This window comes from Archocentrus centrarchus, unplaced genomic scaffold (genome assembly GCF_007364275.1).
Source record: "Archocentrus centrarchus isolate MPI-CPG fArcCen1 unplaced genomic scaffold, fArcCen1 scaffold_45_ctg1, whole genome shotgun sequence".
NCBI classification, from domain to species: Eukaryota; Metazoa; Chordata; class Actinopteri; order Cichliformes; family Cichlidae; genus Archocentrus; species Archocentrus centrarchus.
In genome coordinates, this window is record NW_022060271.1 from 1,593,851 (window position 1) to 1,611,361 (window position 17,511).

Genomic DNA, 17,511 nt, shown 5'->3' on the forward strand with positions numbered 1-17,511 from the left:
GTCTCTCCACCTTTTGGTTGAGAACTGAAGAAGCCTTTCGGATGAGAGGTGAAACGACTTCAAGAAACAAAAAGAAGTCCAGTCGCCTTTTTTAAGCTCCAGAGACTGAGGCAGTTAAACAACTCCTTGGTGGCAGGGCCCCTGGGGTGGACGAGATTCGCCCTGAGTTCCTGAAGGCTCTGGATGTTTTAGGGCTGTCTTGGTTGACACGCCTCTGCAACATCGCGTGGAGATCTGGGGCAGTGCCAGTGGATTGGCAGACCGGGGCGGTGGTCCCCATCTTTAAGAAGGGAGACCGGAGGGTGTGCTTCAACTTTCGGGGGATCACACTCCTCAGCCTCCCCGGTAAGGTCTATGCCAGGGTGCTGGAAAGGAGGGTTCGTCCGTTAGTTGAACCTCGGATCCAGGAGGAACAATGCAGTTTTCGTCCTGGTCGCGGAACACTGGACCAGCTCTTTATCCTCTCAAGGATATTCAAGTGTGCGTGGGAGTTTGCCCAACCAGTCTACATGTGCTTTGTGGACTTGGAGAAGGCATTCGACCGTGTCCCTCGGGGTGTCCTTTGGGAGGTCCTGCGGGAGTATGGGGTGTCTGGCCCATTGTTGCGGGCCATTCAGTCTTTGTACAACCGCAGTGAGAGCTTGGTCCGTATAGCCGATAATAAGTCGGATTTGTTTCCTGTGGGTGTTGGACTCCTTCAAGGCTGCCCTTTGTCACCGATTCTGTTCATAATTTTTATGGACAGAATTTCTAGGCGTAGCCAGGTGGCGGAAGGCTTCTTCTTTGGTGGCCTCAGAGTCTCATCTCTGCTTTTTGCAGATGATGCGGTCCTGTTGGCTTCATCAGGGGGTGGCCTCCAGCTCGCAGTGGAACGGTTCGCAGCCGAGTGTGAAGCGGCCGGCATGAGAATCAGCACCTCTAAGTCTGAGGCCATGGTCCTCAGCCGGAAAAAGGTGGAGTGCCCTCTCCGGCTCAGGAACAAGTTCTTGCCCCAAGTGGAGGAGTTCAAGTATCTCGGGGTCTTGTTCACGAGTGATGGGAGAAGGGAGCGGGAGATCGACAGACGAATCGGGGCTGCTTCTTCAGTGATGCGGACGCTGCACCAGTCTGTCGTGGTGAAGAGGGAGCTTGGTGTAAAAGCAAAGCTCTCGATTTACCGGTCGATCTACGTTCCTACCCTCACCTATGGTCACGAGCTTTGGGTAGTGACCGAAAAAATAAGATTGCGAATACAAGCGGCAGAAATGAGTTTCCTTCGAAGGGTAGCTGGCCTCTCCCTTAGAGATAGGGTGAGGAGTGCAGTCATCCGGGAGGGTCTCAGAGTAAAGCCGCTGCTCCTCCACTTTGAAAGGAGCCAGTTTGCTTAGGCTCCTGACCCCGCGACACGGCCCCAGATAAGCGGGAGAGAATGGATGGATGGAGGCTGGACTATTGTAATTCATTATTATCAGGCTGTCCTAAAAGCTCCCTGAAAAGCCTTCAGCTGATCCAAAATGCTGCAGCTAGAGTACTGACAGGGACTAGAAAGAGATAGCAGATTTCTCCCATATTGGCTTCTCTTCATTGGCTCCCTGTTAAATCTAGAATAGAATTTAAAATCCTTCTCCTCACATACAAGGTCTTGAATAATCAGTCCCCATCTTATCTCAAAGACCTCATAGTACCGCATCACCCCAACAGAGTACTTCACTCTCAGACTGCTGGCTTACTTGTGGTTCCTAGGATATTTAAGAGTAGAATGGGAGGCAGAGCCTTCAGCTTTCAGGCCCCTCTTCTGTGGAACCAGCTCCCAGCTTGGATTCAGGAGACAGACACCCTCTCTATTTTTAAGATTAGGCTTAAAACTTTCCTTTATGATCAAGCTTATAGTTAGGGCTGGATCAGGTGACCCTGAACTCTCCCTTAGTTATGCTGCTATAAGCCTAGGCTGCTGGGGGGTTCCCATGATGCACTGTTTCTTTTCATTCACCTCTTTTTACTCTGTTTATACTCCACTCTGCATTTAATCAGTAATTGATTTTAATCTCTGGCTCTCTTCCACAGCATGTCACCCCTACATGGCTGTGAAGTACAATTTCTGAGCTTCCAGGAACCGTTTTTCCGATAGGACAAACGGTCACGGAATTGTGGGAAAAAGGCCAACTCCGCACTGATACACTACATCTTAACCAGCTGTTCGTCGCTGGGAAGGGCAAGTAACCAGCACTTCAGTGGCAATGGCCTGGCGTTAAAGGTTTAAAATGTAGCTGTCAATTGTGCAGCTGCTCTTTTTTGACGTTCTCTGACAAACAAGCAATTTAATCTCTTTTGCTTCATAATGCATTTTGTCAGAACTTATAATGTGACCAAGACTGTGCAGCTCTACCGGGTTCAAGTTACCTGTTACTGTGTTTGTGCCATTGGCCAAAGACTAATTTATAGCTGGGGCTGGCAAAGCCATTCTGAAATGAGCCATCTGGAAACGATTTTTGAAGCTCTTATTTTGAAACATTATCTAAATTTTGACCCTCTGAATTTTAGATCATCTTACAAAAACATTACAAAACAAATGAAATCTCATGTCATTGACAGCTTCTGTTAAATTCCCACTACACAGCCTTTCATCTCAGAGTGGATCAACTGGACTTCTCTTTAGGCTGTTGAAGATGTTTGACTCTTGAGGAGAGGTGAAACATCTTCAAGAACAACCCAGACGTTACAAAGCCCAGAAATTGTACGTCACAGCCATATACGGGTAATACGGTATTTGTCGCTGGAAGTCCGCGAACGGCGGCACTTTTGCAGTATGTTGTGTCACAGTGGACACATTCGGTGTCAACCTAAAAAGAAGTCCAGTGACTTTCAACCCAGGAACCTCAGCCTAAGATAAGGTAAGACCTGTCTTACCCACTCCTTGTCGGCACGCAGAATGACCAGGTGAGCTTGCCGAGTTTCACACCAGTCTCTGGAGTCGTTCCAGGAGAGAGACCCACGGCTGAAGTAGTAACAGCTGGATTCAAAAGCAGTCCACTCTGGAGGACGGCAGCCTTCTGTAGATGAACCTGATGAATACAGAGGTGTGAATGTAGACCTGTAGATGTGTATCTTCCCTGTATGGTAAAATGTGAATGAACATACTGTTGTTGATGATACGTTTGATGGTGGCGACATTCCTGCTGAGAGAGTCGATGACCTCCAGCTACTTCAGCGCCTCCGACACTGAACACGCAAACACCAGTTGGTATGATGAGGTATGAATTATCACCAGCATTGGAAACTACAGGGAGGCAGACAGACCTGAGGTCAGCTGGTTCTTGTTGCTCTCAACAGCAAACTGCAGCTGCTTCACTTCTTTGGCTGTTTCTGGAAACCAAAAGATTTAGCATCTTAGTATTTTAGCAGTATTAAGAACAGTCATACAATAATTTGTTGATAGATAAACACTTATAATACCTATAAATCCAGCAAAGCATCCGGCTGTTCTATTCTACAAGTCATGTATATTACTCTACCAAGAGCAATTTTAAAATAATCTTTAAATTAACCTTCATGATGTTAAAATTAATTTTTGAAAAATTTAAGGCAAGCAAACACATAGAACCCCTCCAAAAAAGTATAATCTTTGATTAAATCTTTACCAGAACAGAAACATTATAAACCTGTGCCTCTACTCTTAACTTTGATGAACTCAACATCTTCTTTGCGCGCTTTGAGTCGGGAAGCCAACAGCCCGCTGCGCTCCCGGCCGGAGGGGCGGAGACACTCACTGTGACGGAGCGCGACGTGAGGAGGGCGTTTAGATGTGTAAACACCAGGAAAGCGGCTGGACCAGACGGTATTAGTGGACGTGTCCTTAAGACCTGCGCTGACCAGCTGGCACCTGTGTTTACACTGATATTCAACCTCTCACTGAAACTGTGTGTGATTCCCACCTGCTTTAAAAAGTCCATCATAGTCCCTGTCCCAAAGAAACCACACCCCAGCAGCCCCAATGACTTCAGGCCCATAGCACTCACCTCTGTGGTGATGAAGTGTTTTGAGAGACTCATCAAGACATTCATCACCTCCTCACTGCCCACCACCCTCGACCCACTACAGTTTGCATACCGGCCAGACAGATCCACAGATGACGCCATATCCTTCCTCCTCCACAAGACCCTTTCACACAAAGACACTGGTAAGGGGAACTATGTGAGAGTGCTGTTTGTAGATTACAGCTCAGCATTCAACACCATAGTTCCCTCCAGGCTGGTCTCTAAGCTGCTGGACCTGGGCCTGGGCCCATCCCTGTGCAGGTGGGTTCACAGCTTCCTGACCAGCAGACCACAGGTGGTACGAGTGGGTCACCTCACCTCATCCTCCCTCACCCTCAACACTGGATCCCCCCAAGGCTGTGTGCTCAGCCCTCTGCTGTACTCACTGTACACCCATGACTGCGAGGCCACGTCAGAGTCCAACGTCATCATCAAGTTTGCTGACGACACTGCTGTTGTGGGACTAATCTCTCACAATGAGGAGACAGCCTACAGGAGAGAGGCCTCCCGCCTGGAGAACTGGTGCCAGGAGAACCACCTCCTGCTCAACGTCAGCAAAACGAAGGAACTGATCGTGGACTTCAGCAGGAAGCAGCAGAGGGACTACCATCCACTTGTCATCAGTGGTGCTGAGGTGGAAAGAGTGGACACTTTCAAATACCTGGGAGTGACCATCTCACAGGACCTGTCCTGGACTCATCACATAAACATCACTGTGAAGAAGGCCAGACAGCGTCTCTACCTCCTCAGGCGGCTGAGAGACTTCAAGCTCCCACTCAAGGTGCTCAGGAACTTTTACACCTGCACCATCGAGAGCATCATGCGTGGGAGCATCACCACCTGGATGGGAAACTGCACCAAGCAGGACTTCATGGCCCTAAAAAGGGTGGTTCGTTCAGCTGAACGGACCATCAGAACCACCCTCCCCAACTTGCAGGACATTTACACCAAGCACTGCAGGCTGAGGGCCATGAAGATCCTAAAACAGCCCAGCCACCCCGGACACTCTCTCTTCTCCCTGCTCCCATCAGGCCGGCGTTACCGCTGCCTGAGGGCTAAGACTGAAAGGTTGAAGAAGAGTTTTTACCCACAAGCCATCCGTCTGCTCAACTCTGAGCCCTAACTGGACCATTATTGCACAATGTAAATATTATAATTTATAAAAGTGTGTAAAGTGTATAGTATATAGAGTATAGTGTATAGTGTGAATTACTTTTTTTTTTTTTTTTTTTTTTTTATTGTTTTTTATATGTGTGTGTATATATAGTTGCAGGTACAAAATACATTTCACTGTGCATTGTACTGTGTATAACTGTGCATGTGACAAATAAACACTATCTTAATCTTAATCTTAATCTTAATCTTAATCTTTAAACAACTGCTCTGTTTGAGTAAAAATTTGAACAAGCTTTTTTTAGTTTGCAGTTATCTACCAAAACATGTCCTGGTCATGTTCATTTTTTGATGTTAACTAATAAGTGTGTTACCTTGGGCGTGCTGCAGTGAGGTATCTAGTGATTTGATGAAGTCACTCAGGTTGGAAACTCTCTGCTCCACAGATAACAGCTGATTTGACGTGTCTGAAAAAACAGAAATTAAAACTTTTAATAAACAGACAGTTCACAACTTTAAGTCTGATCAAATCCTGCCCTTTGTAATGTTGCCTGTGAAGTCACCAAATTTCGGGCCTCACAACTGCCCAGGAAACAGTAGTCCTCATATTTACCATAAAAGAGAATCTGTGTGTGTGTGTGTGTGTGTGTGAGCTCTGATCGGAATCTGTTTGACCCATATAAATATCTACAGATAAACACAGATAGTTAGTTAGGAAAGCTTAGGTTTGGCTGTGGCTCAGGAGGTAGAGCAGGTCACCTACTAATCAGAAGTTTGATTCCTGGCTGCTCCAGGCTATGTGCCAAAATATGCCTGGGCAAGACACTGAACCCCAAGTTGCTGTATGAGCATGAATGTGTGTGAATGGTAAACAGAAAGCACTTAGCTTAGTTTCACATGGAAGGGTTTGTATGAATGGGTGAATGCAAACGTGTTGTATGAGCACTTTGAGTCGTCAGCTAGAGTAGAAAAGCCCTTTATAATAATGAGTCCATTTACTGTTAATGTTGTGATCCCAGAAAGTTGATTCGATTCATCTGTATTTCGTCATTAATTCAAGTAAAAAAAACATCAACTTTCTTTGATTTGTTTACCTGGATGATTGAGCATGCATCAAGACTTAACTCTGGGACTTTTTACTTTATTTATGCAAATGACAAATCAGTAACCTTTGTTGTCTGAGTTAAATATCTTGTAGTAGGATGTTATTTTCTTCATTAGAATTAGCATCCAGTAGCATCACAAATAGTAATTTAAATTTATGATAAAAGATGTATAAAATTAGCCTTTGCTAAATTTTGCTCTAACTGAAATGTTGCTAACCCTAATTACCATTCATGTAATTTATAGGTTAAATAAACAACCACTGTGACCACACTTTAAGCTACCTATTGCATACATGGCTAAAGCAAGACTACAGACTTTTTCTTATGATTGATCATTTTTGAACAGCTGAGCATTTATTTCTAGTTTTTAAACAATAAAAAGTAGCTTTTAAACATTGGAAAATGTAAATATTAATTGCAGATTCAGTTTGAAAAAGTTACATTTTTATTATGACAGTATGAACTAGCATATAGTAATAAGCAGCACTACCCTTCTAGTGCAATCGTGACCCAGTGTAAGACATTTAATCCTTGTTAGCACTGTGATCAGCCTCAGGAGAAGCACAGCTCTCAAGGCTTTTGATTTTCTCTCCATCCATCCATCCATCCATTTTCTTCCGCTTATCCGGGGCCGGGTCGCGGGGGCAGAAGCCTAAGCAGAGAAGCCCAAGCTTCCCTCTCCCCAGCCACCTCCTCCAGCTCATCCGGAGGGACCCCAAGGCGTTCCCAGGCCAGCCGAGATACACAATCTCTCCAGCGTGTCCTGGGTCTACCACGGGGCCTCCTCCCGGTGGGACATGCCCGGAACACCTCACCCAGGAGGCGGCCAGGAGGCATCCTAATCAGATGCCCGAGCCACCTCAACTGGCTCCTTTCGATGTGGAGGAGCAGCGGCTCTACTCCGAGCCCCTCCCGGATGGCCGCACTCCTCACCCTATCTCTAAGGGAGAGGCCAGCCACCCTTCGAAGGAAACTCATTTCTGCCGCTTGTATTCGCGATCTTATTCTTTCGGTCACTACCCAAAGCTCGTGACCATAGGTGAGGGTAGGAACGTAGATCGACCGGTAAATCGAGAGCTTCGCTTTTACGCTAAGCTCCCTCTTCACCACGACGGACCGGTGCAGCGTCCGCATCACTGCAGAAGCAGCCCCGATCCGCCTGTCGATCTCCCGTTCCCTTCTCCCATCACTCGTGAACAAGACCCCGAGATACTTAAACTCCTCCACTTGAGGCAAGAACTCGTTCCTGAGCCGGAGATGGCACTCCACCCTTTTCCGGCTGAGGACCATGGCCTCAGACTTAGAGGTGCTGATTCTCATGCCAGCCGCTTCACACTCGGCTGCGAACCGTTCCACTGCGAGCTGGAGGCCCCCCCGTGATGAAGCCAACAGAACCGCATCATCTGCAAAAAGCAGAGATGAGACTCTGAGGCCACCAAGGAAGAAGCCTTCCGCCACCTGGCTACGCCTAGAAATTCTGTCCATAAAAATTATGAACAGAATCGGTGACAAAGGGCAGCCCTGACGGAGTCCAACACCCACAGGAAACAAATCCGACTTATTACCGGCTATACGGACCAAGCTCTCACTGTGGTTGTACAAGGACTGAATGGCCCGCAACAATGGGCCAGACACCCCATACTCCCGCAGAACCTCCCAAAGAACACCCCGAGGAACACGGTCGAATGCCTTCTCCAAGTCCACAAAGCACATGTAGACTGGTTGGGCAAACTCCCACGCACACTCGAATATCCTTGAGAGGGTAAAGAGCTGGTCCAGCGTTCCACGACCAGGACGAAAACCGCATTGTTCCTCCTGAATCCGAGGTTCGACTAACGGACGCACCCTCCTTTCCAGCACCCTGGCATAGACCTTACCGGGGAGGCTGAGGAGTGTGATCCCCCGAAAGTTGGAGCACACCCTCCGGTCTCCCTTCTTAAAGATGGGGACCACCACCCCGGTCTGCCAATCCAATGGCACTGCCCCAGATCTCCACGCGATGTTGCAGAGGCGTATCAACCAAGACAGCCCTACAACATCCAGAGCCTTCAGGAACTCAGGGCGAATCTCGTCCACCCCAGGGGCTCTGCCACCAAGGAGTTGTTTAACTACCTCAGTGACCTCACCCCCAGTGATGGTCAAGTCATCCCCCTCATCCCCAGACTCTGCTTCCACTACAGAAGGCGTGTCAGTGGGATTCAGAAGGTCCTCGAAGTATTCCTTCCACCGTCCGACTATAGCCTCAGTTGAAGTCAGCAGCACCCCCCCCGCACTATAAACAGTGTGAGTGAAGCACTGCTTTCCCCTCCTGAGTCGCCTGACGGTTTGCCAGAATCGCTTCGATGCCGTCCGAAAGTCTTTTTCCATAGCCTCACCGAACTCCTCCCACACCCGAGTTTTTGCTTCGGCCACTGCCCGAGCTGCATTCCGCTTGGCCTGTCGATACCTGTCAGCTGCCTCCGGAGTCCCACAGGCTAACCAAGCCCGATAGGACTCTTTCTTCAGCTTGATGGCTCCCTTCACCTCCGGTGACCACCATCTGGTTCGGGGGTTACCACCACGACAGGCACCAACCACCTTGCAGCCACAGCTCTGAGCAGCCGCCTCAACAATGGAGGTGCGGAACATGGTCCATTCGGACTCAATGTCCTCAGCCTCCCTCGGAATGCTGTCGAAGTTCTGCCGGAGGTGGGAGTTGAAGATCTCCCGGACTGGGGCTTCTGCCAGGCGTTCCCAGCGCACCCTCACAATACGTTTAGGTGTGCCAGGTCTGTCCAGCATCTTCCCCCGCCACCTGATCCAACTCACCACCAGGTGGTGATCAGTTGACAGCTCAGCTCCTCTCTTCACCCGAGTGTCCAGAACATACGGCCGCAGATCTGATGATACGATTACAAAATCGATCATCGACCTGCGACCTAGGGTGTCCTGGTTCCATGTGCACTTATGGACATCCTTGTGTTCGAACACGGTGTTTGTTATGGACAAACTGTGGTTTGCACAGAAGTCCAATAACAAAACACCATTCGGGTTCAGATCGGGCAGGCCGTTCCTCCCAATCACGCCCCTCCAGGTCTCACTGTCATTGCCCACGTGAGCGTTGAAGTCTCCCAGCAAGACTATGGAGTCACCAGATGGAGCACTCTCCAGCACCCCACCCAGCAACTCCAAAAAGGGTGGGTACCCTGAACTGTCATTCGGCGCATAAGCGCAAACAACAGTCAGGACCCGTTCCCCAGCCCGAAGGCGCAGGGAAACTACCCTCTCGTCCACCGGTGAAAACTCCGACGTACAGGCAGCAAGCCGGGGGGATACAAGAATACCCACCCCAGCTCGCCGCCTCTCACCGAGGGCAACTCCAGACTGGAACAGAGTCCAGCCCTTCTCCAGGAGACTGGTTCCAGAGCCCAGGCCATGCGTTGAGGTGAGCCCAACTATATCTAGCTGGTATCTCTCAACCTCACGCACTAGCTCAGGCTCCTTCCCCACCAGAGAGGTGACATTCCATGTCCCAACAGCCAGTTTCGATAGCCGGGGATCGGTCCGCCAGGGCCTCCGCCCTCGGCCACCGCCCGACACACATTGCACCCGACCCCTACGACACCTCCTGCGGGTGGTGGGCCTGCAGGAGGGCGGGCCCATGTAACCTCTTCGGGCTGCGCCCGGCCAAGCACCACGGGCTAATGCCTGGCCACCAGACGCTCTCCCTCGAGCTCCCTCCCCAGGCCTGGCTCCAGGGTGGGGCCCCGGTAACCCTATCCCGGGCAGGGTAAACTGTTCCCTTGTTTTTTCACTCATAAGGGTCTTCTGAACCGCTCTTTGTCTGGACCCTCACCCAGGACCAGTTTGCCATGGGAGACCCTGCCAGGGGGACAAGCCCCCAGACAACATAGCTCCTGGGATCACTGGGACACACAAACCCCTCCACCACGATAAGGTGGCGATTCACGGAGGAGTTGATTTTCTCTCCCACAGGTATATTACCTTGAGCCTGCTGCACTGAGGTTTGTAGTGACTGGATGTCACTCTGGTTGGATAATCACTGCTCCAAAGACTGCAGGTGATTTGACATTTTCATGTCTGAAAAAAGTGACAGCAGAAAATTATAACAAAGTGTGTAGTAGCTTATACTTAATGTAGCTGAAATTATATTAAGAATATAAGATATTAAAATATCTAGGGCTGCAACGATTCATCGATTAACTCGATTAAATCGATTCTAAAAATTTATCGACACAAATTTACTGTGTCGATGCTTCGTTTAAACTCTGCAGCGCTCAGCTGTCTCGGTGTAAGCGGCGCTCCTCACTAGCATTAGCAGCATTAGTGCTGACGTTTTTTTGGGGGTTTATTGGGGGCTGGCAAACCAACATAGAACTGCATTACCGCCACCTACTGGACTGGAGTGTGAATCACTCACGTATACACAAGCACACATTCTAAAAAGCTCTCCGTCGCTGCGATGGATTTCATTTAACACAGAGTGGATCATCACTAGAGTTGCCAGCTGTCTCGTAAAATACAGAACCCCGTATGTTACGGGACTCCGTGGAATATGGCTCCGTAACATGCCGTGTTCCATACTTTACGGGACGGGTGGCAACTGTCGCTGACATGCATTTCCACGCCTCCACTGCTCTCTGTGTGTCTGTGTGTGTTGTGCTCACTGAGAATTTCAGCTGCTATTTTTGTCTTTACTTCAGCTGTAGCTACCAGAACTGGTTTGCTAGCGAGTGCGGGCCATTAGCACTAGCGATGGTTCGGTACTGGAAGGCCCGCCCCCCCCAGGACCGAGGGGCTCCTTCAAAATATTTTTTATACTTTAATCCCTTATTAGTGACTAAATATAGACCTGCAGTAGAAACGTATTTTCAAGAATGCTTGTGAATACAAAGCATTACACCATTACTCACACATGCGCCATGGCTCCCGCAGCCACTAGTTTTTCAAAACACTCATAGCAGGCAGCGGTTTTAACTGCGCAAGTGCAAAGATGCGAAGCTGTGACGGTGAGCTCAAGTAGTGCAAAAGGAAACGTTTTTCCAGCGTCCAAAACAGCAGCTTTTTCTTTTAGTAACCACCATTAAATCTGTGAAACAGCTGGAGGTCCTTCATCAAGCACCTGATCAGCAAGTGTTAAGGTGAAGAAAAGAGAACTTTGTAGCTGCTCCATCCACCGCTGTTTGTTCACAGGTGAAAAACTGAAGTTAAAATATGCAGATAAACTGTTAATAAAAAAAGTATTTCTTATCTGATTACTCGATTAATCGATGGAATAATCGATAGAATACTCGATTACTAAAATAATCGTTTTATGCAGCCCTAAAAATATCTTATTTTTATCCTAATTTATTTTGAATACTTGTACTTACTATAAAGAAGCTCAATATAATACAATAAAATAAAGCAGAATAAAAATAACATAATAATGTTGTAGAAAACAAGCACATAACATGCCTAATGACAAACTAATAATTACAACACCAACTGCGCCCTGCCTCTTTCTTCTTAGAATAATGAATAGATGAGTAATAACAATAATAATAATAATATAATAATAATAATAATAATAATAATAATAATAATAATAATAATAATAATATAATAATAATAATAATAGCCAATACTAATAACAATGTTAACATTTTATCCACTATTATATTTTAACATGTAAAGCCATGAATGATCTTCAAGTACGCTACAAGATGAAGTGTAAGTTGGCTTTAACTTAATTTTATTGACGCCACTTTATGTGCAGTCTATTTATTTTCCCTGTTTTCTATAGACTGAAAAATGTAAACATCAATATGGAAGATTAGGTCTGGAAAAAAATCCAGCTTTGGGGCACCTGGCTGGCTTAGTGGTGAAGCTGGTGACCACATACATATACCGCATTGTGGTGCGGGAGGCGCAGATTTGCATCCCGGCCCATTGGCAATTTGCCTGCGTGTATTCCCCTGTATCTTTCCCCCATTTCCTGTCTCTCTCTACTGTCCATAACAGCCGCTGTGGCCAAAAATGCGAAAAAAAAAAAAAAAAAAAAAAAATCCAGCTTTGATTGTGAATGTGATGCTGCATCTATTTATACTAGCATGCTCCAGTGTGCTGCAAGGATCCAGTGTAAAATGGAACTTTAGGGATCAGGTCGACACATGATGATTATTTTGTGCTTGTCGTTGTGAAGCTGCCAAAGGCAGGACCTCACTGGTGGCCCCAAAGCAGTAGTCCCCACATTGTACATAAACACGAATGCATGTGCCTACTTACAGGTCGTTCCCAGCAGTATGATCAGAATCAGCAGGATCACACCTGTCAGAGCAGGAAATAACCAGCGTCTAAACCTAGAGGCAGGTGAGTGGGGTGTGGGTGGAGTCTCTGACAAATAGAATTTAATAAATCAGAAAGGTTTTCCTAAAACAAAGATCTCACCAACTCAGTCACAAACAGATACCTTTGATGCAGAGGGCACTTTCACCCTCCTCGTCCTTCACATAATTGATTATCATCTCTGGGGACTTCAACCATGCCTCACCTTCTTCCACTCTCCCTAACTTCACCCAATATGTTGACTGCCACACAAGGGACAATAAAACTCTAGACCTGCTGTTTGCTAACACAAAGGAGGCTTACAGCTCATCACCTCTACCCCCGCTTGGCCACTCAGACCACAACCTGGTCATTCTTCACCCCACCTACACCCCCATTGTGAAGAAGAAACCCCCCACCAAGAAGATAATAAGACTGTGGTCTGAGGACTGCAGTGAGGCACTGAGAGACTGTTTTGAATCTACAGACTGGCAGGAACTCTGCAGGCCTCACGGTGAGGACATTGACGCCCTCACCCACTGCATCACAGACTACATGAACTTCTGTGTGGAGAACACTGTGCCAACCAAGAAGGTACGGTGCTTCTCCAACAATAAACCGTGGGTGACCCCAGAGCTGAAGGCCCTGCTGAACGAGAAGAAGAGGGCCTTCAGATCTGGAGACAAGGAGGAACTGAGGAGAGTGCAAAAGGATGTGAAATACAAGATCCGGAGAGGCAAAGAGAGCTTCAGGAGGAAGATGGAGGAACAGCTCCAACATAACAAAGTCCGAGAAGTCTGGAGAAACATGAAAAAAATCTCTGGCCACTTCGAGGACAATGGAGGAGCCACAGTGTCTGCTGACCGGGGGTGGGCTAACGACCTAAACCTGTTTTTCAATAGATTTGACTCTGGGTAGTTGACCACCTCCCCCACCCCTCAGCTCCCATCTGCCCCCCTCCGTATGCTGACCCCCCTCTCTCCTGGTGTAGTGCTATCATTGCCTGCACTCTCCTCACCCTCACCTACAGCGGAGCCAGCCCCATCACCCACCCCAACCCAGCCTCACATCCACCTCACATCTGATCAGGTGAGAAGTCAGCTCAGGAAGACGAAGATCAGGAAGGCAGCGGGTCAAGTCAAGTCAAGTCAAGTTTATTTATAAAGCACATTTAAAACAACGACGTTGACCAAAGTGCTGTACAAGATCTGTAACCCCAAGGACTATACTAAATAAAAATAAAAATATATAAATAAATAAATAAAATAATAAAATAAAAATAAATAAATAAAAACATTAAGAACAATAAATAACATAAGAAAATTAAAAATTAAAACGTTTAAAACGAGTACCATAAAATACCATAAAACAATCATCTAAAAGGAGGTAGCACTGCAGCCAAATGCCAAGGAAAAGAAATGTGTTTTTAATAGAGATTTAAATGTGTGTATCGTCTGAGCTGTGCGGATATGGAGAGGTAGATCGTTCCATAGCTTTGGTGCTGCTGCTGCAAAAGCTCGATCACCTCTCTGTTTTAGTCTGGTTTTAGGCCTCTGTAAGAGCAGCTGGTTCGATGACCTCAGAGCTCTTACAGGGGTGTGACAGTGAAGCAGCTCAGACAGATACAAAGGTGCCAGTCCGTTTAAGGCTTTAAAAGTAAGCAATAAAATCTTAAAATCGATTCTAAAACGGACAGGGAGCCAGTGAAGGGATGACAGGACTGGGGTAATGTGTTCATGCTTTTTTAAACCGGTTAAAAGACGAGCTGCCGCATTCTGGACTACCTGCAGGCGGCGCACAGATGATTGATCTATGCCAAAGTACAGAGAATTACAGTAGTCCAGGCGGGAAGTAATAAAAGCATGAATAACTTTTTCCAGGTCCTGCTGCGGGAGATAAGGTTTTACCTTGGCAATAACTCTGAGTTGGTAAAAACTGATTTTGGTAACAGCACTTACTTGCTTCTCCATTTTAAAACTACTATCTAAAATGACACCCAGATTTTTCACAGCATCACGACAGTGAGGAGCCAAATGACTCGGAGTGCCAGAGGAGTAGCTTGAGGGGTCAAATTTACCAAAGCATATGACCTCGGTTTTGCTTTCATTAAGATTTAGGAAATTGTTTCTCATCCAGGACTTGATGTCACTTAGACAGTTCAGCAGGGGTTCCCATGGATCTCTGCTGTTCAGTTTGATGGGCATATATACCTGGATGTCGTCAGCAAAACAGTGGAAACAAATATTATGTTTCCTAAAAATCGACCCTAGAGGCAACATATACAATGAGAAAAGAATTGGGCCCAGAATGGACCCCTGAGGCACTCCACAAGAAAGCTTTGCTGTGGTAGAAAAACAGTTTCCTAGATGGACAGAGAAACTGCTATCAGTAAGATAAGAGCTGAACCAAGTCAGAACCGTGCCTTTAATGCCAATTTCATGTTCTAGGCGGGATAGAAGGATCTCGTGGTCCACAGTGTCAAAGGCAGCTGACAGATCTAGAAGTACTAAAACTGCAGGACTACCAGAGTCCACAGTTAAAAGCAGATCGTTAAAAACTCTTAAAAGAGCCGTCTCTGTGCTGTGACGCATTCTAAAACCTGACTGAAACTTTTCCCACATTCCATGTTCACTTAAAAATGCTTGAAGTTGCTTAAAAACAACTTTTTCAAGAACCTTGGATAAAAATGGTAATTTAGAAATTGGTCTGTAATTTGAAAGAACATCAGGGTCAAGGTTCTTCTTCTTGATTAGAAGCGGTACAACTGCATGTTTAAAGGCAGCTGGAACACAACCAGATGCAAGCGCACTGTTAATCAGAGCGAGGATAGTTGGTCCCACTGAATCAAAAGCCTCTTTAAAAAGGCGAGACAGAACACAGTCTGTGGGAGAGTTTACAGGTCTCATATTGTGAATCACCTCCTTTAGTGTGGAGAGTGTGACAGGCTCAAACTGCTCAAAGACAGCTCTGCTGGGAGGAGGTGCAGATGAGTCTGTTTCAGCCTGAGGTGATGAAGGCCTGAGGGCAGAAATTTTTTCCACAAAAAATTTCTTAAAGTTTTCGCACAGTGCAGGACAGACCTTCGCTTGGTTTACATTACAGCGAGGATCAGCGAGTGAATTAAAAACACTAAAAAGAAAATGAGGCCTGTGACTGTTACTTGAAACAATGTTAGAGAAATAAGCAGACTTTGCATATTTTACTGCTTTCTGGTATTTCAATATACAGTTACGCAGGATCTCTAAGGAGACATGGAGCTTATCCTTTTTCCACCTTCTCTCAGCACGTCTGCACTCACGTCTGAGAGCGCGGGTTGTCTCATCCAGCCAGGGCTGGGAGGAAGGTTTGGTGCGTTTGGTTGTAAAAGGGGCAATACAGTCCAGTACAGCAGTGCAAGCAGATATAAAAGAGTTAGTGAAGTCCTCGGTATTCAGGCTCAAGCAAAAATCCAAATTGCTTAAGTCAGAGTTTTTAAAAGCAGCTGCAAAATCAGCAGCGCATGAAGAGTTAACCAAGCGCACACGACGTGTAGAGGATACTCTATTTATCCCAGAGCTGGGGAGCGCTGCTGTAAATAAAACAGGAAAATGGTCCGATATACCACAGTCACGTATCCCTGTGATGCAGACTCTAAGTCCATAAGACAGCACCAGATCCAGTGTGTGACCTTTTTCATGAGTGGGACCACACACGAGTTGTGTTAAGTTAAAAGAGTCAATAAGCGAGGCAAATTCTTTAACCAGTGGACCACTCTCACAACACACATGAATATTAAAGTCGCCAACAATTAAAATACGGTCATATTTTAGTATGAGACCCGTCAGCAAGTCAGCAAAGTCACCGATGAAGTCCTTCGTGCACTTCGGTGGTCGGTAAATCACCGCGCAGAGCACCGAGGGGGAAGAGTTTATCTCCAACAGCTGCAGTTCAAAGCTGGCGTACAGGTCTGCCGAGACCTGACGACAGCGAAAACTGCATTTAAATATTGAAGCAAGTCCTCCACCTTTTCCAGAGATCCGCGGGGAGCTGAAGAAAGAACAGCCGGGAGGTAAAAGTTCGGAAAAAGGTGCAGACTCACCAGCATGAAGCCACGTCTCAGTCACAAACATAAAATCCAACTGCTGTGCGATGAAAAAGTCATTGAGAAGGAAAGTTTTGTTGGCTAACGATCTAGCATTTAGTAGGGCCATTCGGATGTCCAGATCCTTGTTAGCTGAGGCCGGGGCCCGCTTCAACAGGCGAAGGTTAGCATGGTTTACGCCGCCTCCACGATCCCGCATCCTGCGCCAGGACGAGGGACGCCGAGTCTCCAGGATGACAGGTGGGACAATCGGCCTGATCCAGCGACGCCCGAAATCCACAGGCAGCCCAACAGCCTTGAGGCGGCAAAGACCACCATCCAGGGGGTAATGAACAGACAAACCTAGGAGTCTCAGGTAAGTTTTGACCCGCACCGCGATACCTCCCCGCTTTCCGCGTCTCCTCTGGCATTTGTTGGGGACCGGAGCACTGGGCAGCCGGCGCAAATTCTCAGGTACATCCGATAGGTGTGGAGGAAAAATCGTTGAGTTTTTCTTTACAGTATATGCTGGTACCAAAACAAACTGGAGGTTTAGAAGTGTCTGCCGATCGTAGGTGATCAAAGCGGAGACATCTGGGCAGATGACTACCAGGAACAGAGCGACAGCAAACAATACACAGAACAGCTGACGGCAGGCCGTACACAGTGGCGCCATCTGGGTCCAGATGGAATCAGCCCCAGACTGCTCAGGGATTGTGCAGACCAGCTCTGTCAGGTGGTACTGCATATCTTCAACCTGAGCCTGAATCTGGAGAGGGTTCCTGAACTGTGGAAGACTTCCTGCATAGTTCCAGTGCCAAAGATCGCACAGCCCAGGGAGTCCAACCACTACAGACCTGTGGCCCTGACTTCTCACCTGATGAAGACCATGGAGAGGCTCATCCTTCATCAC

At 47.2% G+C, this 17,511-nt stretch overlaps 1 pseudogene; it reads right to left on the minus strand.

Annotated features, from left to right (window-relative positions):
* LOC115777214 (asialoglycoprotein receptor 1-like) overlaps positions 1-12,738 on the minus strand; it is a 38,958-nt pseudogene extending 26,220 nt beyond the window's left edge.
* Positions 12,739-17,511: the final 4,773 nt, after the last annotated feature.